Source organism: Carassius carassius, chromosome 39, assembly GCF_963082965.1.
Source record: "Carassius carassius chromosome 39, fCarCar2.1, whole genome shotgun sequence".
In the NCBI taxonomy this organism is placed as follows: Eukaryota; Metazoa; Chordata; class Actinopteri; order Cypriniformes; family Cyprinidae; genus Carassius; species Carassius carassius.
In genome coordinates this window covers 15188184-15195638 of record NC_081793.1, presented here as the reverse complement: position 1 = coordinate 15195638, position 7455 = coordinate 15188184, and positions in this window count along the sequence as shown.

The window sequence follows — 7455 nt, the reverse complement described above, 5'->3', positions numbered from 1 at the left end:
GTATGGTGAGGCTAGAGTGCTGGAAATTGATCAAACATGAAGCTGCTTTGCTGTAGTGTTAAGTAAAGAGTTTAGCGGATCTTGTTCTGAGAGTCTCGGCACAACATGTTTCAACCTTCAAGCTCAGTGGACCAGGTTCAGGAAGTCTTTGGGACCCATTCCCACCTAGTACGGAGGAGCAGCAAAGCTTATGCAAGCTCTGGGCCAAATGGACATGTGTAACTCAGAATATCTCAACATAAATACACACAAAACCTCTAAATATCTACTGTGATCTCCTCTCACTCCACCAAACCTCCATCATGCCGACCACCTGTTCACAACCCCCCCCCCCCCCCCCCCCACCTCTCCCTGCACCTATCGGTCCTAGTTTTTTGGGTGGTGTGATGTCAGTTTTTCTTGTGGTGGTCCAGACAATCAGCGTGTTTGTCAATGTCAATGTGTGATTTTCAAACTCTTTGTTAATGGTCAGGATTATAAAGGAAGATATTTTTATGGTAATTGTCGCTGGTCTATTTTACTATATATTTATGTAATAAATATGTGACTCAATTTACATCCCGGCCTCCCTGGTCTGTTTTGCATTTATCCTGTACAGTTGCTCCTGCGTTTCCTGTTCTGGCCACACTAGAGTTCGTCCAAGGTCCCAGGTGCAAGACTCTTGATCTGCGAGAACATCGCCTGACATATCAGTTATTTTGATATCACTCAGCATAAACTGTATCCCTCCTAAAGCACTTGATGACAAATCATCCCTCTGAGGACCCAGGTTGCGATGTTCAATGCATGCCAAGAGCGAAGGGAGCGTAACTGCCCTTGGTTGAAGGGGAATTCAGTTCATTAGTCCACAGCACAAAGGCTTGGCAACTGTTGCGGGTTGTGACTAGGGTTGTCAAAGAGCCAGTGGCCAAAACAGTCTCTGCGGATGTCGATCTTTACATAGACTCATTTACAGTCTGCTCACTTCTCATCAACACTCTTCTTTCAGTCTATGCTCTCTTCAAAAGGGTTGAAAGCTTACTGTATAGAAAGATATTAATGACAGATCATTTATGATAGTGGAAATTATGAACTGTACTGACTGACATCAGAATAAAAATGTTGTGTGAGCATGTGTATCTTTCTGATGCAGTCAATAATAGATTTGTTCATTAAGGCACTCTTTGTGCAAAGCTTTCTTTATTTGCTCATAGTTGAATTGAGTGCACTTTTCTACAAGGTACAGCTCTCTTTTGTCTTATCTTTCTATTGTACTGCAAGTAGTCTCACATGGAAATGTTTCTCATTTAGTATTTTCCTAACACTGTCTGTACATTACTGCTTTGATAATGCGTATCAGCCACTGGTGAAATCTTTCTTTCTCCTTCTCATGTTCTTTTAGACCAAAAGGGCCTTAAAGGTCAATCTTTCACCCAAATATTAAAACTGTGATATAATTTGTTCATTCTCATGTTGTATAGCATATTTGTTATCTAGCAGAATGTCCAAGCTGTTTTGTTAAACAAGAGGATCATAAGATCAGTGTTTCATTGATGAACTAACTCTAAATCTTTAAAGAGAAGTTTACATGACAAGTTTAATCTTCACCTTAACACGCAATAAACACAGATTGATTCAATTAAAGTGATAGTTCACCTGAAAATTCTCTAAATCTCTAAATTAGAGAAAAATCTCTTAATTCTTTCTTATATTCCACTTTAGCAGGATTTTTCCACTCAGGAAAACAAAAAATCCCAATTGTTTCTTCTAAAGAGGATTGAAACTAAACAGAGATTAAAAGAAAACCTTTGCTTAAGTCTTCTTCTCAGATTTTTCTAAAGTTTTCTAAGAGAAAATGTTGGACAGGTCCTAGCCTGTCTCAGTTTATTTATCATTTGTCTCTGTTAAGTTTAGGGGGAAAAACTGAGACCAAGTTTATTATAAAATGAAATCTATCTATCTATCCAAATAAGAGGTTTCACTGGAGAATGTCATCTGAACAATTACGGAACAGCTGCCACTTTTATTCTGATTAATTGAGGAAAAGCATTACAGTAAATTGCGCTATCAATGGTAATTAAATCTAATGATCAGTTAGCTCATATCACATCAAACCGTGCCAGTTACTATTATTGGTATACTTTGTTTTCAAATTCAATCCGCCATTTATTCCAGCGGCTGTGAGAAAAGGTATAAACCAGTGGTTCCCAACACTGGTCCTGGAGGCACCCCAACATTGCACATTTTGCATGTCCCCTTTCTCTGACACACCAATTTCAGGTGTTTGAAGTCTCTACTAATGAGCTGATGACCTGAATCAGGAGTGTTTGATTAACCGTCTGCAGTCGATTAACGCATATACGCGTTATGATTTTTTTGGATACAGACATAATCACAACAAAACTTTGTGAACTTATAAAAGAGACATGCAAAGCGAGCAGTGTTGGGGTGCCTCCAGGACCAGTGTTGGGAACCAATGCTACTAACGATCCGTCACCAGCAATATAGCAAACTAGCCAAGACAACTTCTTTATTTTTACAGACTTGACATAATGATGCAGCTTCAAGCTCAAATCTCCTGCAAAAACTAAAAAGTATTTTTTATATTTAATTTAAATCTTAAAGGTGTCATTTGATTTGATTTAAAAATTTCCTTTCTCTCTGGAGTGTTACAAGCTCTTGGCGCATAAAGAAGATTTGTAAAGTTGCAAAGACTAAAGACTCATATCCAAAGAGATATTCTTTATCAACGTTAAGACTCTGCCACGCCCCCTAAAACGGCTCATTCAAACACGCCCACACATGTCTATGTCACTATGTGGAAATATTTGCATAATGCTGCTCAAATGTTCACGCAGAGAAAGAAGGTGTGGTTTCAGTAACTGCAGTTAGTGTTGAAGCAGCCGTGTCAGGGAGATGCTGTGTGTTTCTAGAGCCCCTTTCACACTGCCATTCCGGCAAATACACGGGTAAAGTGTTCCGGCAATTGTTCCCGGGTCGCTAGATTTTGCACTTTCACACTGCCAGTGATTACCCGGGATATGTGCGTGCTTTCACACACAACCCGTAAAGATCCCGTAACGACACGTGACATCAGGGCGTGACGTGTAATGTATGAGTCGAAAACGTTAGGCATGTTATACTTTCAGTGAACTAGTGAACGAACTCCACGTCAGCGCGTAAAGTGAGGAACTAACTGATCTTTGCTTCATTACAGTTTGCACATATTTTTTCGTCGCGAACATTGATCTTCCTTCAAAACAGCCGGTAAAAGAGTCATCACTTCGACACGGCATTAGATCTGGCTTTTGTTCACACAGCGCTCGTCCCGGGACTGAACCTGGCAATGTTACTAGGTCCCCAACCCGAGTTCAATGCCGGAATCAATCCCGGGACATGTTTGCTTTCACACAGAAGGCGACCCGGCAATGTTCCAGCAATTTGCCGGGTCCGACGTGCAGTGCGAAAGGGGCTTAGGTGAAGGCAAAAGCACTTTATTTGGCCTTCCAAAAGTAGATGCATTTAGGAATCTTTAAGATTACTTACAACAGAACAGCAAAGCATTTTATGGAGGACTGTTTCGTCAACCTAGGAGAGGAGGTCATTCTGACTTTGCTACGACAATCTGGAGCTTCTGAATCAGCTACTGGAAAGGTGAAAAGGTAAAAGTAAAAAGCATCCCACAACTGATCACATTCTACATGGCCTGTCTTTACAAAACAGAAACAGTCAAGTATCTCATGACCTCCCAGCTTTCATGCAGACTTGCTTATAATACGAAAGTGAGTGAAGTGACATTCTCCAAGTATGGTGACCCATACTCAGAATTTGTGCTCTGCATTTAACCCATCCGAAATGCACACACACAGAGCAGTGAACACACACACACACACACACACTGTGAGCACACACCCAGAGCAGTGGCCAGCCATTTATGCTGCGGTGCCCAGGGAGCAGTTGGGGGTTCGATGCCTTGCTCAAGGGCACCTAAGTCATGGTATTGAAGGTGGAGAGAGAACTGTACATGCACTCCCCCCACCCACAATTCCTGCCAGCCCAGGACTCAAACTCACAACCTTTCGATTGGGAGTCCGACTCTCTAACCATTAGGCCACGACTTCCCTACACAGAAACTGACTGTGACATATCCCCACTCTGTCTGTCAGTCTGTCTGTCTCCCTCCTCCCCCACACACGTGTTTATAACTGCACACGTATAAACCCATTATGTAAGAACCTCCCTCTCTCTCCCCACATTTCCTCAGCTCCACTCACGAGGGTCATGTGAGGACATGCACCGAGAGGGAGAATGAAAGGAAGAGGGAATTGGGGCCTCCAAATCTTCTGCTTACCTCTACACCGCAAAAATCACTTAATCTAAAAGTCATTTTCCCTTCTTTTCCAGTAAAGATATTTAATCATTTACATCATTAACATTTTTTATGTAGTATTATTGGAAAACAGGACAAAATTGCTGCTGATTAAAAGAAATGCAAACAATAATGTAATAATATTTTTGTTCCCCTCCATTTCAACAAGCAAAGGGAGCATGATGTGACATATTCTGAGAGTAAATGTGTTTCAGAGGTGTGCTTTCAGTGAGAGATTTCAAAAGAGGATAAAAACAATAAATAGGGCACTTACTAGAGCTTAAACTGCTGGAGAGGTGAAGTTTTTCTGCACACTCAAATAGAAACACAAGGTTAATTTGAACAAAATATGAATAGAACTGCATGACCACACTGGAAATTCTATAAAACCAGTCCCGCCTCCACTTTTAGAAGCACTTCCTGACCCTCAGGGTGTTTTTGAATGGCTGTATGGGAATATTCTGAACAGTAAGGAGCTGCAATGGGGGGGGGGGGGGGGGGGGGGCGAGGCAAGGGGGAACATGTAGGGATGTTGAGAGGCAGACAGACTGGGGGAGACAGGAGGTCTTAGGACTGGGTCAAGCCTTTGGGGATGCAAAGGCTGTTACACGAGGAAGGGCAGACTGTGGACAGTGTCAGGTTACGTCATGCCTGCATGCACTGGGTTATGCCTCTTATATAATATGAAGGAAAAGAGAGAATTAGAGAGTGTTGTTCTCTTTCTGATGCTCATTCTTAAACCTGCTTAGTGCATCTGTCGTTGGTTCACGAGAAATGCAGTAATTGTTGCTGATTTATTATACAAGTAAACCAGATGCCACTGGACCGCATACATGATCATGAAGAATTAAAACAGGAATAATCCACGTGCTTTGCTTCATATACGCTTGACCATGACACTTCTGAAATTAGATTTTGGGATAAACCAGTATTTGAATCCAAAACTAGGTTTCAGTACATGCCAAGTTCTTCTGTTGCTTACTGTAACAGTCTGCTCTAAAAGTGGATTTGAGGACATACTGTCCACATAAACCCCTTAAGCTAAAAAATCCCTTTCGTAATAATTGTACCGGTATTTGCACTAAGGGTTTTCTTAGCTTAAGCGGTTTGTTGCATCTGGCTGCTGATCTTGGGAAGAGTCTGAAATCAGGACTCGGAAGCCAAAGCCTGATTGTATTTCCCAGAATATTAGTTTGATGTTAGTGTCATCTAGTGGTTATATTAGGGATCTTCTGTGATGTGAACATACACCTCAACAAACGATAAAAAAAAATTTTCATTAGGATATCTTATTCCTTAAATTAAAATAAATTTACATTATCATTTAGCAGATGCTTTTAAGCAAAGCAACTTACAAATGAGCTACTTGACCAACTTGAAAACAAGTCTAAAAGAGATGGTTCATCTAAAAATGTATTCCTAAACCTTTTTTTCCCCTTCTGTGGAGAATAAAATAAGATATTATGAGAAAAGTCTCAGAGGGTTTGTCCATACAGTGAAACTGAGTGGTAACCAAACCATTATTCAAAGTATCTTCTGTTGTCCCTTACGAAAAAGTAGTAAACTTCAAGTTTATTTTACTAAGTATACTTAAGTAAAGTTCAAGTATATTTTTAAGTATACTTTATGAAGCAAGTATACAAATATCAGTGTTCTAGTAGTATACTAGTAAGTGTACTGTTTCAATACTCCTTGGGACTAAATTGGCCCACTTTCTAGTATATAAAAGTATACTTTAAGTAAAACAGTAGCAAACTTTGAGTACACAACCAGTTTACCTCTATGTTTGTAGTTTCTACTGCAATTATTCTAAAAGTGAACTTATAGGTACACGGATAGTTAACTTATTAAATACTTTGTACACTTTGAAGTATAGTCTCAGTAAACTACTAGTTTAGTAGTTTTATACTGCAAGTATACTCATAAGTTTTCTTTAAGTAAACTTTACATCATACTTTAAGTATACCACTATGTCCCAATTTAGGTTTTAATTTTGTTACATGAATGTCTGAACATACAAAACATCCAAAAAAAGAACAGGGTGTCTAGTTGTAAACAAAAACAATTTATTCTAGCTTCATATATTAGTTTTTAAACACTTTATATATGTTTTATAAAAAAATATGTTTCATAAAAAAATAAAGAAATAACATTTTGAACAAAAAGCTGGGGAAAAAAAGACTATGAATTGGATTCAGAATGATAATCGAAACGTAGATGAAGTCGATCAACATATAGTCACAAGCTTGACTATAATTATGACATTTTATTCCATAATGTTACAGTTTTGATGCTGATTCATGATCGTGTTAGATTACATGTGCTAGTATCTTGTTTCTTTTTTCTTCTTCACTTGTGTTTTTTTTTTATCTGTGCAGAAGATGTGTACTAGCGCCCTCTACCGTATAATAATGAACACATAGATTCTAGGAGTATAGCTCAAATATATTTAGACTTTTAGTAAGTATAAGTCAAGTATACTTAAATTTCATTTTAAGTATATTCATGAGGATTACTAATAGCATACTTTCCTATTTTTAGTTTAAAAGAAGTATACTAAAAGCACACTTGAATAAACTTCTTTTTCGTAAGGGGTGTTTAGCATTTTTGGGTAAACTACCTCTGTGTCTCTTTTCAAAGATTTTTAAATAATAGTAATAATAATAAATTATATATATAGGACTGTATATATATATATATATATATATATATATATATATATATATATATATATTAGGTGTTAGCAGACCTAATTGCAAAAAAAGGATTGAGAGTTTAATTAAGCTTCAACTTAACATCCAATTTTTTTGTAAGAAAAATATTATACAATGAAGTTTGTTTAACTTAAATGTACATATTCAGTAAATAATGTAAGCTATAAAGAGCTTCATTTGCTCAGACAAAATGGATTCATCTTGCCAATTTCTACTAACCTTAACTATCTTAAAATATTTTGAATGATAAACACAAATATTCTTATGTTTAAGCCACAATTTGCATGGGCCATGTCATTTTATTGGCAAACATACAACAGATTCCTCCATATACAAGAAGATACATGTCCCAGAAGACTGTTTGTGGTGAAATCAAAGGGAAATTAACACTTC